General features: G+C 40.8%; 1 protein-coding gene across 1 annotated transcript in view; it reads left to right on the top strand.

The window, feature by feature from the left end:
* The window catches only part of MTUS2 (microtubule associated scaffold protein 2), a 256506-nt gene that overhangs the window by 33493 nt on the left and 200725 nt on the right, over nt 1-22288 (top strand). The window contains exon 2 of the mRNA XM_031065999.1: nt 18049-18107. The gene's annotated coding sequence lies outside the window, so the exon portion shown is untranslated. The remainder of the gene's footprint in view (nt 1-18048; nt 18108-22288) is intronic.

The following is a 22288-nucleotide window of genomic DNA, read 5'->3' as shown; positions in this document are numbered from 1 at the left end:
TCACTCTTGTTTAGTCTCATGCCTCCTGGAGCAAAGTTCTTTAAGAAAAACACTAACATAACATTCAGCAATTTGTTGTTGCTCTGTAGGGCTTTTTTCCCCCCCAAAAATTGGTCTTGCTCATTTCTTTGTGTTCAGGAAAAATTAGTGAGCTGCACTTATTGCAGCAAATTATCTGAGTCCTCACCTCCTGCTGCAGATCAGCAGAGTGCTGAGTCCTTATTTTGGGCTATGCCCACCTTTGCCCTGGGATAAGGAGAACAAAAGTAGTTTGATGTCTGTGTTACACCTCTTCTTATTAGTTCAGTGTGTTTTATACACAAGGGTGGAAAGATAGTTTTCAAATCAGCGTGTCTTGAGGTTTTTGCTGCAAATGTTCTGTTCAGAAAGCGACCGGCCTCACTGATCTGTGTGAGGTGTGTAGGACCAGCTAGAGCCAGGAACTGGAACTCTTTGGTTTTAGGAGTACATTGTATTATCAAGATGTAAAGTGCACACCACATACTTCAGCAGAGCTGAGCAGCCTGTGTGCTAGGGGAACACTTCCAGCAATAAACCTGAGCTGAATAAATTCCTGTTTCCTGTAGCTGGGGAATATCCATATGACACTGATGAATTCTGCCAGCTCACATGTCGGAGTTCTATGTTTAATGTTGAAATTTAGTTTTAGAAGGGATTTACTAAATCAGTGCTGTTATGGATGGGGGAACACGTAAGTAAACAGAGATTAATTGATTCAGGAGAACTGAGCTCCTCGCTTGGAAGAAGAGTGTGTGGATGGGGTCCTGTAATGGATGTCTGGGTGTCAGGGTAAAATATTGATGATTATTTCTGTGGTTCAGGTCACTGGAATGAATGAAATTATATCTTACAGAAGAAAATTGATTTGCATTAATTTCTGTTTGGGATGCACAATTAATAATAGAGCTATTTATCCGAAGATACAATACTGTATCTCTTTGTATTTTACTGTAATATTTTGTGTGTTCAATTTCTACAGTGTTTTGCCCAGGATCTTTTAGAAAATTACTTTCATAAATACACAAGAATGAGCAAGCAATGAAAAAAACTCACTCCTCATCTGATCTCATCTGGTACTTAATTTAAAGCGGCAAACCACCAGGAATTCAGAATTAGTAACACTTCACATCTAATACTGACTTGTTAAAGATTTCTGATTTTAAAGCATCCTACTGTATTACAGAGCTATGAACTGAAATTTCAGTGTCAATTTGTAAGTAATCCCATTTTTTCTATCTATATATCTCTGTTTTTGAAGTAAGAAAGGCAAAAAATTGAAGATCTTTTGATATGAATGCTTAGAAAGATAATTAGGTTTATTTTCTTTTAAAAGTATTTAATATTTCAAGCCTCCTGCCAGGCCAGCTGGGACTCCTTAAAAGCACATATTTTCAGGAGCTGACCAACATGTTTCTGGTGTGGGGTTTTGTTTATTTCTTTTTTTCTTTTTTTTCCCCTCAAAAATGCTCATGGGTCAAACTCACAACTCTGAAGTTTGGATGAATTTTTAATTTTATAGAACATTCAAAAATATTTTGAAACTGGCCAGGATAGCCCTGGAGGTTCAAAATAAAAGAATATAGTTTTGTTTATGATTTGGGAGAGGTTAAAAAAGGTAATTATTATACCAAAAATACAAGTAAAAGACAAAATCAAGAAATATTTTTGTGCTATTAAAAATATTTTATTCTCCCAAATACTACAGTAAAATATTATTTCTTGAACATTTTAATATCAAATTCATTTGCTTCTTAACTTGTGTGTAAAAAAAAAAGATTCTGTCCCCAGAATTAGAAATAACAAAGACTCAGTCCATTGGGACTCTAATTTTGACATTGATTTTAATGTGGAAGACAGACTGGGATCACTGTGAGAGGTGTTCTCATGAAGCTTGTGACAATTATAATAAGTATGAGATAATGATAGATGAATATGGAAACATACAGATGGCAGCTGGTGGCCCATGAAAGATGCAGGAAGCCACATCCAATTTGTTGTATTGGTTCAGACAGGTTTATTGTCCATCAGTGTACTGTATGGAGCATATTGCAAGTGTCTGGTTGCTCTGTCTTCCTTCTCTGAATTCTGTTTGGACTTGTTCTGCTAGCAATAGCTTACCTTTCAAATATGTATCTTATTGGCTATGTGCTTTTGTTATTCAGTTTTGGGCCATGTCACATTTCCTCCACTGAATAATGAACCTTTCTTCTCAGCCTGTCTTCTCCCCTCCTTGAAATGAAACAGCCATTAGTGCTTTCAGGGGTTCACGCCCACCTGGGTACCACATGCTCTGTTTTCCATGGGTTTGGAATGGGTTGCCATGGGAGATGCTGCCCTGGGGCCAATGCTGAAGGTCCCAGCAGTACAGGGACAGCACAGGAGCACAGGTTTAAAGACCTGACATGGGATCCTGTTTATTGAAAATAATTGTGTGGATAGCATTGGAAATCAAAACCCATTCTCTCTGGCAGCTGGTTCAGGTTGATACCTGCTGTGCCAGAGCTCCTCAGTGTCACTCCTGCCTGCCTGCTTTTAAATGGGAGGGATATTTTGGGGCCAGTGGTTCTCCCTTTGTACCTTTTGTGTTTGCTGGAGAACCTCAGCTCTGCTGCTGCCATTTTGCTGCCAGCAGCTCATTTCAGACACAGGATCTGGTATTGATTAGAATTGATTAACATTTCTATAGCGCTTCTTCACGTGTAGCGAGTGCCATTGAAGCCACTTGACAGCTGGTAATTTACATCCTGAAGGTAAAAGGTCTTGTCCTGAGTAATCCAAGGGATGACAGCGACTGTTCTGCTCAGGGCTGTGGTGGTACCTAAGGGTCCTGTAGGAGGGCCTCTGTGCAAAGCAGAGTCCAGTGTAGCTGTATTGAGGGTCTCAGGAGACCTTGCAAGGCAGAGAGGAGGAATGGAGGCATGTCTCTGCCCTTGTAACTCTGCTGTATCAGAGCAGCTTCTGGAAAAAAAGTGTGTGAAGAAAACAAAATGTGCATTGGACATCCATCCTCTTCTATCAACTTAGTTCTCATTTGAATAATAGAAGGGTGTGAGCTTCTGGAATGAAGCTTTTGGAATGAAAGTGGTGATTCAGTGATGCAGTTTGTGATCTGGTTTTGAAAAGACTGGTGACAACATTTGTTATATTTCTTCCTAATTTCTTTTTTTATTTGTATTTCTGATCTCTGCAAAAAACACAAAAAACCCTTTGAGGCAACTCCAGAAGCAAAATAGAAAATGCAAGGTGCATACACAGAAAGCCTTCAAGCTTTACTTGTACTTGCTTTTGTTTCATCAGGCATATTCAAAGTCACTTGAAAGGTTTTTAGTTTTCTTGCGCTCAATTTCTTCATCCAAAAAGTATTGGAAATGTCCTATCATTTCTCCCCTATTTGGAATCTTTCAGAGGACATAGATGTGACTAGCTTGCATTTTCTTTCATTCCTTAATTGAAAGCCTGTAAAGTTTTGATCATTAATAAGTATATCTTTTCTTCTAGCTGTTTATACGGCATCTCTAAAAGACAGAGGTTAACATTGCTGCAAAACAGTTTTAACCCATTTAATCAAAATGATTTCTTTCCCTCAAGCAGAGGTCACTGTTATGGTTGCTATCATTCTTCTTGTTCCTCACTCATCAAGAAAGTGTTTCAAATAAATACTGCAGACAAGGACTGAATTTAAAGGAAATGCAGCAGCCTGTTCTTTGAGGCACTCTCTATGCATTATAAAGAAGGAAAGAGTTCTAGGGCTAGCCTTAATCAGGTACTCCATGTGGCTGGGTTTACCCAGGCATATCCTCTTCTACTTTGTTGTTCAGGGCACCCTGAGAGCTCACAGGTGGTCTTACCTGGCCCCAGTTCCCTGAAGGCTGTTGCCACCGTGGCACTCAGGAGTGGCTGCACATGTGCTTTGGGCACAGGCGCCTGTATGTCCATCCTGGATTTCTGAGTGGCTGTGGGGAGCCCTTAATTTCATCCCATAACAGTTCAGTTCTGTATCACCATTACTGATCAAGTGCCTGTTCTCCCTGCTCCAACTCCACTGCCTCCAGGGGCTGTGGGCCCAGGCCAGGTAGAGCATGCTTCCATCTCCAGCTGAGCTCCATCTCTTCCCTTTCCAAGGCAGCTGCTCCATTTCTGAGCAGCAGTGCTCTGTGCTGCTTGTGCAGGCTCCTCAGCCAAGTCCATAGCTCCCAGCTCACCCACCAGGGTCTGAGCTGGTAAGTATCCTACTGCTGATTGCTACTTCTGAGCCACTGCACTGTGTGCCTAAATAAGACATTTTTGAAAGTGCTTTGCACTTAAATGACTTGTCAGTTTTGCTACAGTTAGCTGGTATTATTTGTCAGTCTGGGGTGAGTTCTGGCATATTGCATTTGACTCTTCTTCATACAGGGTATAGCAATACCATTAACAACATTTGCAAACACTCTCTGCTGTTTGGCTGGGTGGTAATGAAAGTGCTGTGATGAGTCTGAACTGAGTGGCAATGAGGGAATCATGACATTATGCTCACTTTAAAGGACTTGAAAATTCATCTGGGAAGCGTCTTTGCAGGTGAATGGAATAGCAGTCCATTTGGTTAAATTTGCCTTGGGTTTGGGGATATGTAGAGGTCGTGGTAAGATTCAAATGCAATTACATCAGTCATTCAGAATGTAATAATTTCCAATACCACACATTCTGCTCAGTATTGCCTATGCAAGTAGATAGAGGGGAAAAAATAGCCTAAGGGAATGCCCACATTTTCTTAGAGAATTAAACCACTCATTTTGCACAGGTGTCTGTGTTCTGTGTGTGTGCATGTGTAATCCATTACTTGCAGAGCCAGACAGCCAGCTATTATTCTCTGGAACAGGCAGAAGTTAAAATCTGCTGTGGACTTATGCTGTGCTGGTCCTTTTTTGACTGACTGACTACTATCTAGGTGGATGTATTTTACATCCCTCTTGTATTATAAATATGTCAATTATAAAGTATATAGGAGGCAGCAACCTTAGATAAGATTGTAAAATAGTTTTCATTACACAGTTTCCTGGATTTAGGTGGCCAGCATGTAGTGAAATATTTGCTTTCCTAGGTGAGGAATTCCAAACATGGCCCACATCCAAAGATGACAGCCTGATTTTAGAGGTTCTACAGATTCCCTAAACAATATTTTTGAGAGAAGAAAGTGGAAAAAGAAATGTTAGCATTTAAAGTGATTTTTTTTAAGATGCTTCCCTGGGAAGGGGGGAATCATATGGAACTTTGAACCTGATGGCCTGATCATGTTTGCACAGCAGGGGGTTCAGCATGCTGCAGATTTTGGGGAAATGATAATAATGATCATTTGAAAACCAGCTGATGTTTGTACGCAGCACAAATCCTGTGAGCCCTGCTCTCAGTCTCCGTGGGAGTCAGGTATGCTTGCAAAGTCAGTCAAGTTTTATAATTAGCTGTCTGATCCAGTGCACTACTCCAAGCTGTCTCAGAAAGCTTTCCAACAATTTCAGGGGATGCAAGGTCATGGCAAGCAGACCTTTTTCTTGTAGCAGCTCGAGCCCTTGTGCTCCCTGTTGGCCGTGGGGGATGAATGTCCTTAAAGTAAATAAACCCAGCTCCATATAGGGAGTTCAGAAGAGCCTTTGAAGATTGGTGCCCTGTCATCTCAGTGGGGATGTCAGAGCCCTGGAAACTTTTCTGTGGAAAAGTCTCCAAGAAGGCATGCTCCATCCTCCTCTCCAAGTCTGCTGACGCTGCAGGTGCTTGCACAGAACCATGTAACCCCGCTGCAGGGAATCTCTATTAAAGTTGCATAGTGGAGCACTCAAAGCCAAATACAAGTCAAGAAAAAGGTTAAAGACACAGTTTTACTCCCCCCATCCCCTTCCCACCCTGTATTCATTCTGTTACTTTTCAGCTGCCTCAGTGCAGCACATTTTTTTCCCTGGGAAAGCACAAGTGGGTTGGAGGAGAGTGCCCAGGGAAAGCAGAGATGCCACTTGTGCGAGTCCCTGTCCCCAGGGACTGCCCTCGGGATGCACTGGGAGCGGTGCCATCGCTCAGCGAGCAGCATGGTGAGGAGCTGGGAGTTACAGGTCTGTTTTAAGGAGGAGGGAGCAGGTGGAACTGCTGCACCTCCAGCGAGGACAGAGACTCCCAGCCTGAGTGCACAGCCTGGGTGGCTGCTGCTCTTGTGGCAACAGGGGCTGAGAAGGAGGTCCCTGTAAGTAGTTGAGGGCTGGCTGGCAGTGTTGGCAGAAACAAATCTGAAAGAGGCATGCAGGGCTCAAACCTGACTGATTTCTTGCTGGGAAGGCACATCACATGCTTCTTGCTTCAGGGGATAACTCAAATTTGATTGGTGTGTGTACTGGGTGCCCTTACCTGTGCTGGAAGAGTTTATTCTGCAAAAGTCTGAGACTGTGGTGTGGGGCAGGATGGCTGCTGGTGGGGATGGGGCATGGCCAGCATGAGTTTTCCTGACCAGCTGCAGCCTTGTCACCTGTGACCTGTCCCCCGAGCTGGTGTGCATGTCATGCACCTGGCCAAAACTTACCTTTGCAGACTATGGAGACTGCTTTACATATGTCTCAGAAGCTGGCAGGGAGGACTCACTGTTTGGCTCAGTATATTAGTGACTGCTGAGAAAAGTGTCTTTTCCTTACAGCTTTGTGAGCAGAAGCATTTGGAGAGCTCATTACAGACTTTCTCCCAGCTGGCCCTGGGGGGAGATCAGGTGTTATTTGCTTCCTTCAGGGATGGGTTTTCCTGCCCCTTATTTACTGGGGCACATTCCCTGTGAGACCTGTGAGAGGGCTGGGCTTTCCCATAGCTGCAGCTGCAGATACCCTGGATGTCCCTGCCACAGCAAGGCCCGTAGGCTGGAGAGCTGCATTTATGTGCTAATTAGAAATAAACTAATGGGTTATAAGATAGTCAGTGTCTGAGGAGAGTCCAGAAGTAGCTTGTGAACTGCTAACCTGAAGATTTCTGCATGACACCCAGTGTGGTTTAAACCTGCCTTCTGCCTCTTCAGACACTTGTGCTAGTGCACCATCCCTCTTCCTCCTGGTCATCTCTCCTTAGGCAGCAACTTAGGCAGTGCAGGGTGCTGTGTGTGACCTGAGGACTTGCTCCAGGAGCAGCAGCTGAAGTAATGAAGAGCACATCAGCTGTATTTCTTCCTTTCACATGGAGTGCATGCTGCCTCTCTGGACCCAGTGAGAGGATTTGCTGCTGAGAAACACCTCAGTGCAGGTGGCTGCTGACGCTGCTGGACTCTTAAAGCAGCACCTGCTTTTTGCACTGATGTCAACAGTTGTGCTGCTAAAAATAATAGGAAGTTAAACTCTGCAGATGTATTTTCAGAGTCTGTTTCATATCATACAAATCACATGTCTGTATGGGATACTCAACATTGTCTCCAGCAGAACTTATCCTCTGCATCAGATAGACATTGAGTATCCTTTAGGAAGCCTAAGGTAGAGGAAGAGGAATTGCTTATGTTTAATGCAGCCAGTTAGCCTGAAGCAATCCACCTGGCTACAGAAACAAGTTCTATGGGATGCTACTTTTGCTCTCTTCAAATATTTGGGGAAAGCTGAAGCATTCCAGTGAGGTTATAGCCAAATGCTTATTTTAGTCACTGGGTGTAAAAACTACAGGGAAGAAAAAAAAATAGATGTTTTTTGCCTTTCTTTGAAGAATTTTTATCCTTGTTTTAAAAAGAACATCAAAACCAAAGGTGCAGAAAGGAACCATGGAAATAGGAAAACACAGTTACAGGCACTGAACACCTCAAAGAAAGCCTGAGAGGTGGCTTGATGTCATATATAAACTCAGCCATAAAGGGATAGTGACAGTAAAAGACTGGTGAAGAAAGGACTGTCAAGGACTAATAGTTGAAAGCTGATACCATTGAAATTCCAACTGGAAGTAAGTCACTACTTTTATGGCTCAATTAGGGAGCTAATGAATGAAATTTAATAACTCCTCATATACAAAGGTCAGACCAGATAATTGGTTCATTCCTCTGGGCTTAAGTTCCTCTGGGCTGATGTACCTTCCATGGTTTCACCAAGGAAAAAATATGTAGTAACTAGCAAATGTGTTTCCTCAACTCTGAACCAATTAGAAAACATTTTCTGTCGTCTAAATGTGGTTTCAGAGTGTCAGAATTCTAGAGGGATTTTTACTTCAATTTTTGGTAAAGGTTTTCTGAGACCAATTATCTCTGAATTATTACTGTGTACAATTTGGCAAGCATGCATTGATTTTAAACAGATTCAAGAAAATCTTTGGAAAATAATATGAATGAAGAATCTTTTAAAAAGCTAACGTTTCTGAACTGAGCACTAGTTTTATCCTTTGGGAAGTTAAACAAATTATTTTGCTTTCAGACTGGTATAAATTAGGAGTAATTAAACTAAAGTCAGCAGAGTGACTTTTGTCAGATTGGATGTAAGCTAGTTTGTATTGCAGGCCACCAGCAAGGGTTAATGTTAATGGTTAATGTTGTTAACCCAACAAGGGTTAATGTTAATGTTAAGGGTTAATGTAAAATGTTCTCCTTGTGGGTTTTCTGATTTCAGCTGTTTATTAAGACTGCTTAAATTATTCATGACTTATAGCTTACAACTTATCTGATAAATTTGAGTTCTTTTTCTATCAGTGAAAATTTGCAGCCTACCTCCAGATGCTGGAAAGGAAGGATTTTCAGCCACTGAGTGTTTGTGGAGTTCACTTTGACTATCTGCATTTTGCAGCCTGTGGGCTGGTAGCCAGTGGGGCATGTTCATCACGTGTCGCTGCCCCAGCTGGGTGTAGGCATGGCTGTCTTTCCAGCAGGATGAATAGGCACACCCAGGGAGCTAAAGTCCCTTCAGAAAGGGGCAGGGAGTAGAGTTCTTCTTATTGGGGTATGCAAGACCTGCAGGGCCAGCTCTGTCTCAGCCCCTGCAGCTGGGCAATTCTTGGATTGGACCAGGGTCTCCTGCCTGTCTTCTGCCCCCTCCATCCCCAGCTTTTCCCTTCTGGGGCCCTTACCCTGCAGTGTCCAGCATATGGAGTCATGGTCACACTGCAGCCCTGCTGCCTTTCCTCTGCCCTGCCAGCTGCCCATCCCTGAGCTGGAGCGTGGGGCTTCCTGCTGTGGGAAAGCAAAATGCCAGAGTCTGCTCATGAATGATCTTTTTCTTGTGTGCATACATTCACGTGCATATATCCATAGGCACGTGTGCCTCCATATGCACAGTTACGTATTCATAAGGAGTAACTGGTAACCAAAGTCTGGGGAGTGCAGGAAAAGCCTCTGCTGCCTGGCTCTCCTTCTCATAAATTTTCCTCCTGTGTGAGGGAGGGGGAAAAAAGTGTGGGACGAGCATGCATGCATTCATTGTTATGTACAGGGGGAATTTGCATTGCCTGGTGTGTTTGAATTAGTATATTGATAAAAATGTGGTTTTGACTGTTTGGAATGGTTACACTGAAGCACTGCGCTTTGTGTTTCTCTTGCTTTAGCCTCTGTGAAGCAATTCTCAGAATAGCCTCAGACTTGGAATGTCTGAATTTAATTACTGTTAACACTAGAGATATTTACTCCCATTTGGGGGAGGAAAAAACCACAAATTTTCAGGAGCGGAGGTAGCTTATAAAGATAGCAGCATTGAGAAATTTGTTGGCTGGTCTGTAGTAATTAAGCTTATTTCCATAGCAACATTATCAGTTTAGCTTCAGAATTTTAAGATTTTTGTGTTCCTGGTAATTAGAACTAATATCCTAATTTTAGCAGAGATATTACGTTTTTGTTTGGCAAGAGCCTTGTAACTAGGCAAACTGATTGAAGAGTGAAATAATGTTCTATTTTTCTTGATTTCTCTTTCTTGGATCACTTCAGACTGCTTAACCAGCTAAAAGCAGATCACTGCACTCTGCTTTCTCAGTACCTAAGACTGAATTTACCATTGAGGAGAAATGTATATATGCCTATATCTATGTAAAATGTGCTTACAATTATAAAAGCTTGCCTATCTGTGCAGTCCATAGCAAAACACAAAGGCAGAGCCGAAGTACAGCAATTAAGAATTCCCATAGAGTTCTGGTCTAAATTGCTCCAATATAACATGTCAGTGGCCTCTCTCTCTGGTGAGGGATTTTGAATGGGTTGCTGCTGAGCCCAGGAAGGGACAGTATCCGGCCTGCTCACAAGCAAGCCATGGTGCTGCGCTGCTGGGATCTGCAGGGAAAGGAGGCCCCCATCCCAACTTGGTCTCGCTTCTCACCAGTGTTCCTTGGTTTCCATGAGGTCTGTGATCCTTTCCAGGGCAGAGTGCCATTTTTCCAGTGAATTTGGTGGAATGACTCCAGTTTATACTATTTGGCCCCATATGACCAGACTCTGCCTATTTCATATAACCAGCCTGGCAGAGTATACTACTTCATAATTATAGACATGTTTGCCTTACAAATTAAAGCATAAGTTTTCTACTCACCAATGTTGTCTATGAAAAGAGTTATGAAAAACCAAGCAGCCTCAGTGTGAGAACTTGGGTTTGTGTGGGTTTGTGTCCTCCATCCTCTAATCCCTCTCAGCTCTTGCAGCATGCCTATTTGCTCTATTTTCCCAGCCTGGTGGGTAAACATCAGCTCAGGCTGTGGCTGATGTGAGTTAGGTGTGTGGGGACAGACAACAGACTGTTGTCTCCCAGGGTGGGCAAAATACTCCTCTCTGTCTTCTGTATCTACCCAGCCTCTAATTTTCACATGACCTGTCAGGACTTCTGCCTCTGAGAGCTCTTTCTTCCCTGAATCCAGCTGCCAAAGTTGCTTAAAACTGGCCAAGAGGTTCAAGGGTGGCTAAGGAAGGAAGGATTGACAAATGCCATACAATGTGATTTTGTAATTCTCCATTTCCTCAGAAGCAAGGCTAAAAAGTCTGCAGTGTTTGGACAATAAATCCCTGCATCTAGGCAGAGTTCACGAAGACCAATGGATATCTATCTACTGGCTCAACATGCTTTGGGGGTATTTTTAAAGATTTTTTTTCCCTATAGTCAATTTGTTTTTTAAATTCACTGTTTAAAATAAGGCTAGCATTGGAAACACAGCACTTTTGAGTGGCACAGCAGGTTCAGCATATGCAGGGGTATATAGTGGAAAATAGCATTAGAAGACTTGCTCCTGTTGCTAATGAGTTCTGAAGGTAAGAGAACAGTTAATGTATTCATAGCAGACTTATACTGAAAGATTTCTAAATAATGTATGGCTTTCTGTGACTTGGAAGCCAACTACCATAAACCTTGGACCCAAGCAGAAAATAATTTTGTAGCAGCAAAGGACTTTGGATTTTGCAGATGCAGCAATTCAGCTATAATCCCCCTGGCGGGGGAAAAAAAAATTATTTAGTCAACTTACCATGGAATATCTGTGGACTTATAATTCTGTTTTTATGGCCTCCTGGCATTCTATCACAATTTGGCATCTACTTTCCACTAAGGAAAATGAAACTCCTTGCAGTATGACCAGTATTTTGCCAACTTGTATTTATCTGTGAAAAAAATACTGTTACAAATCTAAATTAAAGACAGGAGAGAAATAAACTGTTGGCATATGACCTCCCCATTGGTGATGGATTTGTGTGTAAATTGGCAGATAGTAACTATTCTTAGAAATACTAGTGAAATAGGCAGACATACTTTGCATGTGAATCATGGTGGCCTTTGGGAGTCTGGAACACTGATTTCTTTTACCTTGGATTTAAATGACTGAACTACTGTTAAAAGTATGAAAAAATCCATGCAAATGCTTTTTTGTAAGATTGCAATAAAAATCAGAATGGCTGCTCAACAAAAGGCAATGACAAAGCGGACAGCTTATGGACTGGATTAAAGGGAATTGCCTTTGTCCCCGTTGAGCTGTTTCTATATAAAGGTAAAATGAAGATGTGAGCAATGCATTGCTGTAACCAAGCCATGTTCCAAAGTCTGAGCATTGATGGCAATCTTTCTACATAGAGTGAAGTAGCATTGCTTATGCTCCATAAGAACAAAATGATTGGAGCATCTCCAGAGAAGGGCAGTGGAGTTGGGGAAGATTCTGGAGCTCAAGTCTGATGAGGAGCAGCTGAGGAAGTTGGGGTTGTTTAGCGTGGAGAAAAGGAGGCTGAGGATGGGATCTCATCACTCTCTACAACAGTTGAGACTTGTAGCCAGGTGGGGGTTGGTCTCTTCTCCCAGGTAACAGTGACAGGACAAGAGGAAATAGCCTCAAGTTGCTTCTGTAAAGGATGGTCAAGCATTGGAACAGACAACCTTGGGAAGTGGTGGAGTCACCATCCCTGGAGGTATTTAAAAGATGTGTAGAGTGGTATTTGGTGACATGGTTTAGTGATGGATTTGGCAAAACTGGGTTAATGGTAGGTCTTGATGATTACAAGAGTTTTTTCCAGCCCAAACAATCCTTTGATCCCTTTGATTGGCTCAAATAAGGCAATTTTGGCTCTAGGAGGGGAAGTGGACAGATGAAGGTCATGGTGATGAGAGACAAGAAGTGCTGGTTGCCTATTCTGTTGTTGGTAAGTTTGTGTGAGGACACAGCAGCTCTATAGTGAATTCAGCCAAGCTGTCTTCGCTTGGGAAAGTTTTCCTCCTTGCTAGGAGCCAGACTCTTGAAAGAGACGGAGGGTTTGAAGGCCCTTGTATCAGATAAACTATGATCTTCCTTTAAAATTCACTTTGGGTTTTTGGACCTATTTTACTGCATTGATCTGCAGCTCCTGTGAGACTGTATAGTGTTATTCAAAGTTCCTAATTATTCTCAATTTTAGTAGTTGGTAGGGAGGCCTTTTAATATATATTTTTTATTTGCAGTTTTTGTTAACATACTTTGGGTTTTGAAGACAATGGTTGAGTTAATAGTTGGAGATACATTTTCTTGAGGTGTGTTTCCGTGTCTCTTGGCTCCAGGAAGGGGGTCAGTACAGAGAACAAAGAGATTTCTTGCCACTGACCTCAAAATTTTGGTAAGGTAATGACCAGATTATTATTTATAAGGATATGGCAAAATAAATTAATTTTATGAGTTAGTTTGGCCCTTTGTTCAGTGAAAATTTGAGATCTAGAAGTTCTGTCCAACAGTGCTCATAAGCATAATTTGCAACCCTCAATTTCAAAAAGATTTTATGAACCACCTATGGACATTTCCTGATTGACAGCAAACAAGAAATTGCACTTGTAAAAATTCTACTTTCCTAGGAGACTGTATCCAAAGAACCTTTTTTTTTCAAGTGCTGATGTCCTTAGCAGCAACACATAGCTTGCTGAAATGAAAGAACAGCTGAAAAATTATATATGTTTATAGTTTCATCTATTTCAAAACAAGTGGGTCAAAATGTGCCTTTTTGCTCATGAAACATAGTAATATTTTGCCTTCATGGTTAAGATAAATCACCTTGGCTATCTTCCTGTGATAACTAAGTATTAGGAGCGACATTTAGGTACAAGCTGGTGGGAATCTGGTCTGCTGCATACAAATGAGGAGGCCCCTACACAGAATCATGTCTTTGGCCTCTCTCTGTGTGATTCTTACACCTCATGCATGAAAAACAGAATTGTGAAAGGGTTTTTAAGGCTGCAGTACGTTGTGGGATTTATTGTGAGGGGTAGTGAGAATCGGAAAGCCAAAGTGGCCTATCATATTTTGTCTGATAAAGGAATTTGTATGCCCTGCTGCAAAAGGTAAGTGGAGCAGTTTTTCTGCCTTAATGGATAATGCATAGCAGTAAATATGAAAAAAAAAGAGTTGGCATTGTTTCTTTGCTTTAAACTTTATAGGTAGGACATCATAATGTACAATGCAAAATCAAATAAGGTCTTTCCTCGGGAAAGATTCCTATTAACTGGTGCAGAATATGGGGGTTACTTTTGCTAAATATGTTTGGGAGACATTTTTTCTATTCTCTCTGCACTGTGATTGAGTGGACAGGGGAGTTTAGTTCTGCTAAATGAAGAAGGTGAAAAATAAAGGATAGGAAGCGTTTCTAGCCTGAAACGGATTAATTGCAGGTAACCGTGAAGAGAATTTCTTTGAAGATTTAATGGAATATTAGTGACTGGCATTTTCTTATGGTGCCAGAAACAGGATGGTGACCCCCTGGATCAGAGTTAAAATTGAAGAGGAGGCTGTCAGCTAGAAAGAAAAGCTACCCAGGAGGCCCCAAACTTGGGAGCACTTGGACTCACAGCCATGGATGCACATGAAATCTTTACTTTAGTTCTTTTCCCCCCACATTCTTGTGTAAATCCTTTCATTTTGCAAGGCTGTCCTGCATTGTTGCAAGGGGACATACCACTGGATACAACCAAGTCTGCTCACAGGTAGCCACACAGAAGGCAGAAGGGTTTGCAAACCTCGGCTTCTGTCTCAGAAGAGATTGGAGGCATTAACACTGTGTGTTGGTCGCATGACTGGAAGAAAGGGAAACTTGTTGGGATCTCAAGGAGTGATAGCAGGAAACCTGCTAAAGTTTGGGTACCTGCTAAAGATAGGGATGTGGTCTGATAACATTTAAACTTTATAGCACATGAGAGCTGTATTATGACTTAAATACCGTCCTTCTGCCACCCAAATTAAGTACCTGAATTGAGTGTGGTGTTGCATATGGTTGTTGAGAATGTACCTGATTCCCTTTCCGTTTATTTTAGTTTTAAATATCTCTTATACAAGACTATTTGTCAGCTCTTTCTTTGCAATTCATTGCTGTATTGTTGACTCATTGTCCATGATAAAGTGAAAGGGAGATGAACTGCAACTGGCTCTGTGCTTTTCACCCCACATGATCTCTGAATGCTTGACATGACCGTGACCCACTTCAGACACCACTGCAATATGTACACTGAGCAATTGTGCAATCATTGGCTGGGTTGAGACTACAAGTGAAAAACACTTAATGAGTTTGCAATTCCAGCAAGCCTTTAGTGAAACAGCACATTGGTAATTCTGTTAGTGTTTGTGGAAGGAGAGCTTCTCACAACAGCTTTGAAGAGCTAAGGAAAGGAAAGCATTTTCAGACCACAGTAGTACTCAGTTATGGCCTTTTAAATGACCACAAAAGATTACTTATCAGGTAGCAGCTTGGCTGGTTTAGTTTTAAAAGTGTTATTCAAGAAAATAGTTGGACTAACCTGGAAAAGATGGGCTGGAGAACAAGGAGGTTTGTCTTCAGCTAACTAGAAAATCATGTGTTCAATACTGGAAAGAAATGTAACTGGTAAAACTCTGGTCATGGGTTATTGCTTCAGAGCAATTACACTGATGTTAATAAAATCAGTAATGGAGATGGAAAGGGACACCCGCTGCCCTGGTATACTTAAGATCTACATTGCTGCAGAACAGTTTTGTTATACTGTCTAATAAAAAGAAGCAGTGCTTAGTTATATCAGTTAAATCACTTAAAGGAACTAAAATACTGATAAGTTAATACTGATCCTTCTAATTGTTGAATAAATTAGCATAAAAAAATAAACTATGCAATCCTGGACTTGAAAGAAGATAATTTTATTAGAATGATAATTTCTTTAATTCTTTCTTTTTTTACTATTCAGATGTGATTATTTTTTACAGGTGACAATAAAAAAGATATATGGAAATCAAACAAATTATTAAAGAAGGTATAGTATGTAGAAGTAGTTACTTGCTCTTTGATTCAATGGATATATTTACTTTCAAGTAATTTATGAAGATAAGTGCATTCAGAGAAGTTCTAAAAATTTTGTCTTTTTCAATTCATATCACAATAGTGCTTCCATTAGTAGTGTACCCACATTCCAGAATTCACATATTTTCCAGTAAAGATACATGTAGTCATGTTAACAATGCAGCAGGAAAGAATTCTGTGAAACTATTTCACAGAAGAAATTGTAGAGGTGATAATTTAAATTTTTTCCTGTTTTGTTATATTGGCTACTGCCTTTTTGTCTGCTTTCTTAGGTGGGTTTCGTAGTGGCTGATGCCAGTATGAGAAAGGATGTGTGTAGGGAGCCAGAGCGAGAAGCTGTCTTTGGTAGTCTGACCATGAGTCACAGAATATGTCAAGTTTAAAGGGACCCACAAGGATCATCGAGTCCAGCTCCTGGCCCTGCACAGAACCATCCTCAAGAGCCACATCATGGACCTGAGAGTGTTGTTCAAGCACTTCTTGAGCTCTGTCAGGCTGGTGCTGTGACCACTTCCCTGGGGAGCTGTTCCAGTGCCCAGCCACCCTCTGGATGAAGAACCTATTCCTAATAACCAACCTAAACCTCCTCTCACACAACTTCAGGCCATTCCCTCTGGTCCTGTCACTGGCACCAGAGAGAAGACATCAGTGCCTCCCCTCTCTCTTCCCCTCATGAGGAAGTTGCTGACTGCAATGAGGTCTCCCCTCAGTCTCCTCCAGGCTGAGCAGACCAAGTGACCTCAGCAGCTCCTCATGTGGTTTCCCCTCCAGACCCTTCACCATCTTCACTGCCCTCCTTTGGACAATCTCTAATGACTCAATCTCTTTCTAAAGTCTCATAAGTTTCAGATGTCTTCAGACATCAGCAATGTGCTGAAAGAGGGAGGGGAAATAAAAATAGATTAATGCTATCAGACTTGCCATTACATTCAGAGGACTTTTATTAAATTAATTTGAAGTCTGTGCATTGATCAGTCCTTAGTTTGGATGACTGGCACCGTGTTGTAAATAGTGGTGAAAACTGCTGAGGATGCTGTCTAACCTTTCCTTGTAATGGCAGCATCAATCACTCCGTGATTAACATGCTCATAGGCACTTTTTTCATCTTCTGCTATAGCATTTCTTCCAGTAAAAAAACTGGATTAACAGCTGAGCACTGAAGGAGGAGTCTTCTCTGAAAGAGACTCTATGAAAGTTCATGGAAAAACATAATTTGTCATGTGTCACCTGGAATAATGAAGCACAGAGAAATACTCTCCTCATCCCTCAGAATCAATAGTTTTTAAAATATAAATGGAAATATATAACTGACAATGAGGATTGTTTTTCCATTGGATACCTGTAAGCAAATTATATAGTAACTTTGATTTATAAATGCATTTTTTTTCCTGGATGGGGAGAGATCAATCTAATCACATTTTCACAGCCAAAATCTCATTCTTCTGGGATATCAATCAAATATGTGCCTCCTCTCACCCCTGTCTTGAGCATGAATATTTATTTAGCAAGATTCAGGAAGAATATGTAGTAAAGAAATCTAACTGCAAATAGTAAGATAAAGAGTGAAAACATCTAACTGCATACTAAAATATAACTTTTCATTTGTTAAGTTTTCAGAATGCTCTTTTGAAGAAATAGTCAATTTTCATCACTACTTGTACTCTAAACAAATGAGCAAAGAAAAGTATACCAAATAGATAGCAGTGTAAGAGGTTACTTTATTTATTATGCTCTTAGAATATTTTATGAGTATTTAATCTAATATTGCTTTTTCTCCATACTGTCCTAAGTAAGGTTATACAAAGATTTTCATGGCCGCTAGAATTTCCAAAGAATGTGTAATTCCCCCATCAAAACAATTCTGAGAAATTAGAAACTGTTATTTACCCCCACACTCTATGGCACACAGCACTTAAACTGTCAAGAGATCACTATCTTAAAGATTGCATCTTGTAGTGTTTTGGAGTCACTCCTCCTCTGAGCTGAAAATTTCATTTTCTCTGACTTTTAAATCCCAGAACTTCATCCTGCCACAGAAGCACTACATCCATGTCTGAAAGCTGCTCACAGACTGTTCAGTTCTCCCAGCACTGCATTGGCCCAAAGCTTGTGCAGAAGTGCAAGCTGCAACTCAGGCAATGAAATAAATAGAAATCTATGCTAGAAAATAGAAATCTATAGAACAGGTAGTTCAAATGTAATCTAGACTGGTGCTTGTGTGAAAAAACCATACTGACATTTTAATAGTTATTCTATAATTCAAAGAACTTTCCTATTGACCTAGAGTGAATTGTCTTTTTTTCTTTTCCCCATTTTGATGTCTTTTGAAGGCTTCTGATGAACAGAGCAAGAGTCTTCCCCAAGGAGCATCTTCAGCAGAAACGAAATAGTAAGTAATACAGGAGGCGTGCAAGGTGCACCTTGCAGACAGCAACTTGATTCCACATAGTCTAATGAGTACCTCCAGAAATTACACTGCCTTATAACTGTAAAGGAGCATATGATACCCAGTTTATGTGCAGCCCATGCTTTGTTTTTTGGACTTGCACTGGTAGGGCAGTAATCCATATTTTTCAGCAAGCTTTCTGCATCCTCTGCTCTTTGTCGGATGTACAAACTAAAGAAGAGATTGTAAAATAAAAATATTTTTAAACATCTAAGTGTTCTTACCCCACTTCAGCCAACTAGCTTTAGGTGATTAATATTAGTCATTTCATAAGAAACAGACACTTGTGTTGAAATTGAAACTAGGGCTCTGTTATGAACCAACTTCTGATCCCACACCTAACTTCCCATGAGGGAAGGCTCCTCTTTCTGGAAGTTTGTGTGCTGTATCTCAGCAGTGAATAAGGGATTTCTGGGAATGTGAGGGAAACAAACTTGGGTAAAATTGTGAAAGCTCACCTCTTTCACAGTCAAAAAATCTCAGTCTGGGGTGTTTGTTCTAATTCTGAAACAGCTGGACTAGACATCCCATGTGTGGTTTGTCTTTGGGGGCTTCCTTTGGGCTGTGATTGTTTTGTGGGAAATAATAGGTCACCTGCAGATATGTGCAGTAGACTCATCACTTAAAATACAGAGAGGAGACAGCTAATTAGATTTTTTTTGAAACTGACACTTTAGGCAAATTATTTAGAACACTTGTGTATTAATTAGAAGCTGTAGATAGGATCATGTTTCTTATCTTTTTGACAACATGTGTCATGAGCAATGCAGAAAGGATGGTAACTTAGCAAACTGGTTGTGCATAAAAGTTGACAAAGTCACTGAGGAAATTCAGAGTGGTTGGTAGGTGTCAGAAATCTTCGGAGTCTTGGGGCAATGGAATGTCCTTGTGTATAAAATATGCCAAAACTCTTGGTATGTGTGAGAAGGAAGTGGTAGGCAGAAAGCCTTTACACCTGCCATCCTTTTTTCTCTTTTGAAGTTCAAATTTCAGATGAGGTTTTGCACATCTAGGAGATAATTGCTTTCCAGTTTTGATAATTACTTTATATACCAATTCTTCCAGTCATTAGACACAAATTGCAGTATTTTGCAAACAGAAGACCTGATTTATTGTCTGACCTGACTAGTAATGAAGCATTTGACTGTAGCTGGCCTAATTCTCTGCTGTGTAAGCATATGTAGCAACTTAGAAGTGAATGGCAATACATGAGAACGTACTAGTGATAAGTTTGGCCCATTATTAATAAAATACAACAAATAAATAGGTTTTGTGCTCATAAATTATTTGAATATTCAGACCAGGACCTGCTCATAAGCAATTATAAGGAAATCTTTCCTCTGACACAAAGAAATGTCAGTTTTTTCCAAGAAAACCAAATCGTTCTTATCTTCAAAACAAAAAAATGTTGAGTTAGAGGGCCTTCTATTAAATAGGTACAACACTCAAAATGATGCATGATCTTTATCAACTCCAGTGCTGTTAAAACACAAAAGTTACACATCCCCTCTGAGTGTAGGCTTTGGGATAGGTGAAGAAATGTGTGATGCATTGTCCTGCCTTAGGCTGAATTCTCTGTGGAGATGGCTCCTGCTCTCTATTCACTACATGCAGAGAGCTAAAATTATTATCTTGGAGTAGACAACTAAGTTTAGGATTGCTAAAATTAACTAAGTGGTATCCACAGCCGCTGTCTTTATCTTCAGTGTATCTTTTTCTCTTTTGTTTTTAATTTCGTGCCTCTCCACTCACCCATTTTCTGTGTCTTCTGCAGTTTTTCTCTAAATCCATCATCCCACATCTTACAAGTTATTTCCTTTAAATTAACCATGATCTCTGATACTGGAATGGCAAATGGGATTCTGTGATACTTCTGCTTCACTCTATTTGCTGAAACATTGATTTTCTTGGAGCATTTAAGTACTGAAAAAAATCAATAGGGCTATATACAAGTAATATAAAGGCATCTTGGTAACTTATGGAGAAAGAGTCAATTGACAGAATTTCATGTCATTCAGTGAGAGGGAAACCTGTGGTTTCTAGCTGAGGGCAAATGATAGCACAGTTCTCTCACAACCTGTGTTCCACACCTGCCCATCAAAGCCCCACAAGCTACAAGAAGACAGAGCATGATCTGGAGAAAATAGTGTGAATATCCCAACAAGTAATAGGGGGCTCCTGGTTCCCAGAAATGCCACTGTTTTCTTGGCTGACTCATGCCCTGAGGAATGTTACTGGGAGCTCCCTCATCAGGAGGTCCAGCAGCAACACCTCTTCCTTAGACCAATTATCCCTTCTCATTTCTGCCTGGATTGTTACAGGAGGGTTGTATCTGCCCAAGTTTGGTGTTAGGGAGGTGCTGTGAGCTGGGATGGCCTCTGCACCCTCTCAGGTGTTGGAGGGGATTTTTGGCATTATACATAACCTTATATGTATGGCCTTGTATGGCATTATGTATAGCCTTCTGCCAGGCTCTGGCTCACTCCAGGTGTGTGTCCCCACCACTGCCTCCAGCTGCTCAGCTCCTCGTGGACAAACTTTCAAACCCTCACAAATGACATCAGGTGAAAAGGAAGCCAGGGCTGCCACCATCTGAATGTGAAGGCAAACCCACAAGCCCAGCAGTATTTTTGATCAGTGACTCCACTGCCACTGTCAAAATGCATTATGAATGAATGGCCAAATATTTCACAGATGTAATGCAATAGGGCTCAAGCTCCAAGGCCAGAAATATCTAAGTGTAAAGATAACTGATGTTTGCAGAGATACCTTAAAAATTTGTCTCCTGGTGCATGTAATGGGATTTTTCCGTCTGTTTGCCACATAGCTGAGGAATGCAAAAGCTAGAGTGTGGGAAGATTATAATCAAATTAATTTGTTTTTCAATTACTGCTGGATATATTTTATTTCTGAAGCTGGGACAAGATCCAGAATTTTTGGCCTGAATGTGGATAATACAGGTTACAATTTTTTCCTCAAAATGTTGGAGTGCTTATTTTTTCTATGTTTGACATTGTATAATCACAGATATTGTAATTATAGGTATTCATTTTCTGTGATGAAATGTGGCTAGTATAACAACATACTTTAAATAGCTGTCTCTTTTTCAATGAGAAAGGAACATTTGGCTATGTCCCATTCTGCCATTTAATTGAGCCATGTGAAATATGTGAGCAGGGGGAAGAATAGGAAGTCTTAAACCCTAGAACATACAAATTAGACATGTGTCTGTCATGTCTGTCTCAATCCTGGTATTAGTGTACAAGTTTTTGATGCTGTGTTAGAGATGCTGTAGTAAAATAGGAGAAATTCCTAGGAGGAATGAGTAGCACTGTGATGGAGGTGGTGTAATGCAAGCAAGCACAGCAGGTACCTACCAGTCACCTCAGTGGTAGGACCTAAGAAAGTATGTGCTGCTGGAAGTCTCTTCCCACAAAGGTGCATCGACAGAGATCTCTGGAAGTGAAATGAAAACCTTTCCTAAGTGTCTTTCAAAGTGGTGGTAGAGAAGAGACAATTGCTTGATTTGTATTTTGTTGTTGGGAAGAGTTCTTTTAAGAGACAGAGTATTTTTTTTAATCTGTGCAAAGATATGGATTCATATGAACCTCACAATGTAAACAAGCTGTCAGATTTCACTCCCTTAGTACTTCCTTTCATTGCTTTAGGCTGTGAATGCCTGAGAGGATAAGTTATAGAGGTTTGCCTTCTTGTAACGTGTTCTGTTTGCTAATCTTAAATTTCTTTTTGTTCTATACCTAAAATCATAAATTTGGTATAGGAAGGCCAGTCAGTGGTGTTAATGTGAAGCACTGAAGCATCCTAAGGCAGTCTAGATGAGCTCTGTCAGGTATGCATTTCTGTGGGCTTCCCTCAAGAATAATGATATTTTCCTCCAGAAAACATTAAATTATTAACTTCACTGATGCAATTTCCTGTGATACACTGTAGAGTCCACATTTTGACTTTCAGATAGATAATCCAAGTAATATTCTGTGAAGGATGGTCTGCAAATAGTCCAGCATCCAGTAAAGGAGAGCTTCTATGCATATGTGGTGTGAAACATCTACAATAAACTGATGGGGAGAGCCAGATTGTGGATCCTTTCATGGCATTGGATTTTG

This window comes from Geospiza fortis, unplaced genomic scaffold (assembly GCF_000277835.1).
Source record: "Geospiza fortis unplaced genomic scaffold, GeoFor_1.0 scaffold16, whole genome shotgun sequence".
Lineage (NCBI taxonomy): Eukaryota > Metazoa > Chordata > Aves > Passeriformes > Thraupidae > Geospiza > Geospiza fortis.
Note: the sequence above shows the minus strand (reverse complement) of the source record. Positions and strands in the feature narration are given on the sequence as shown.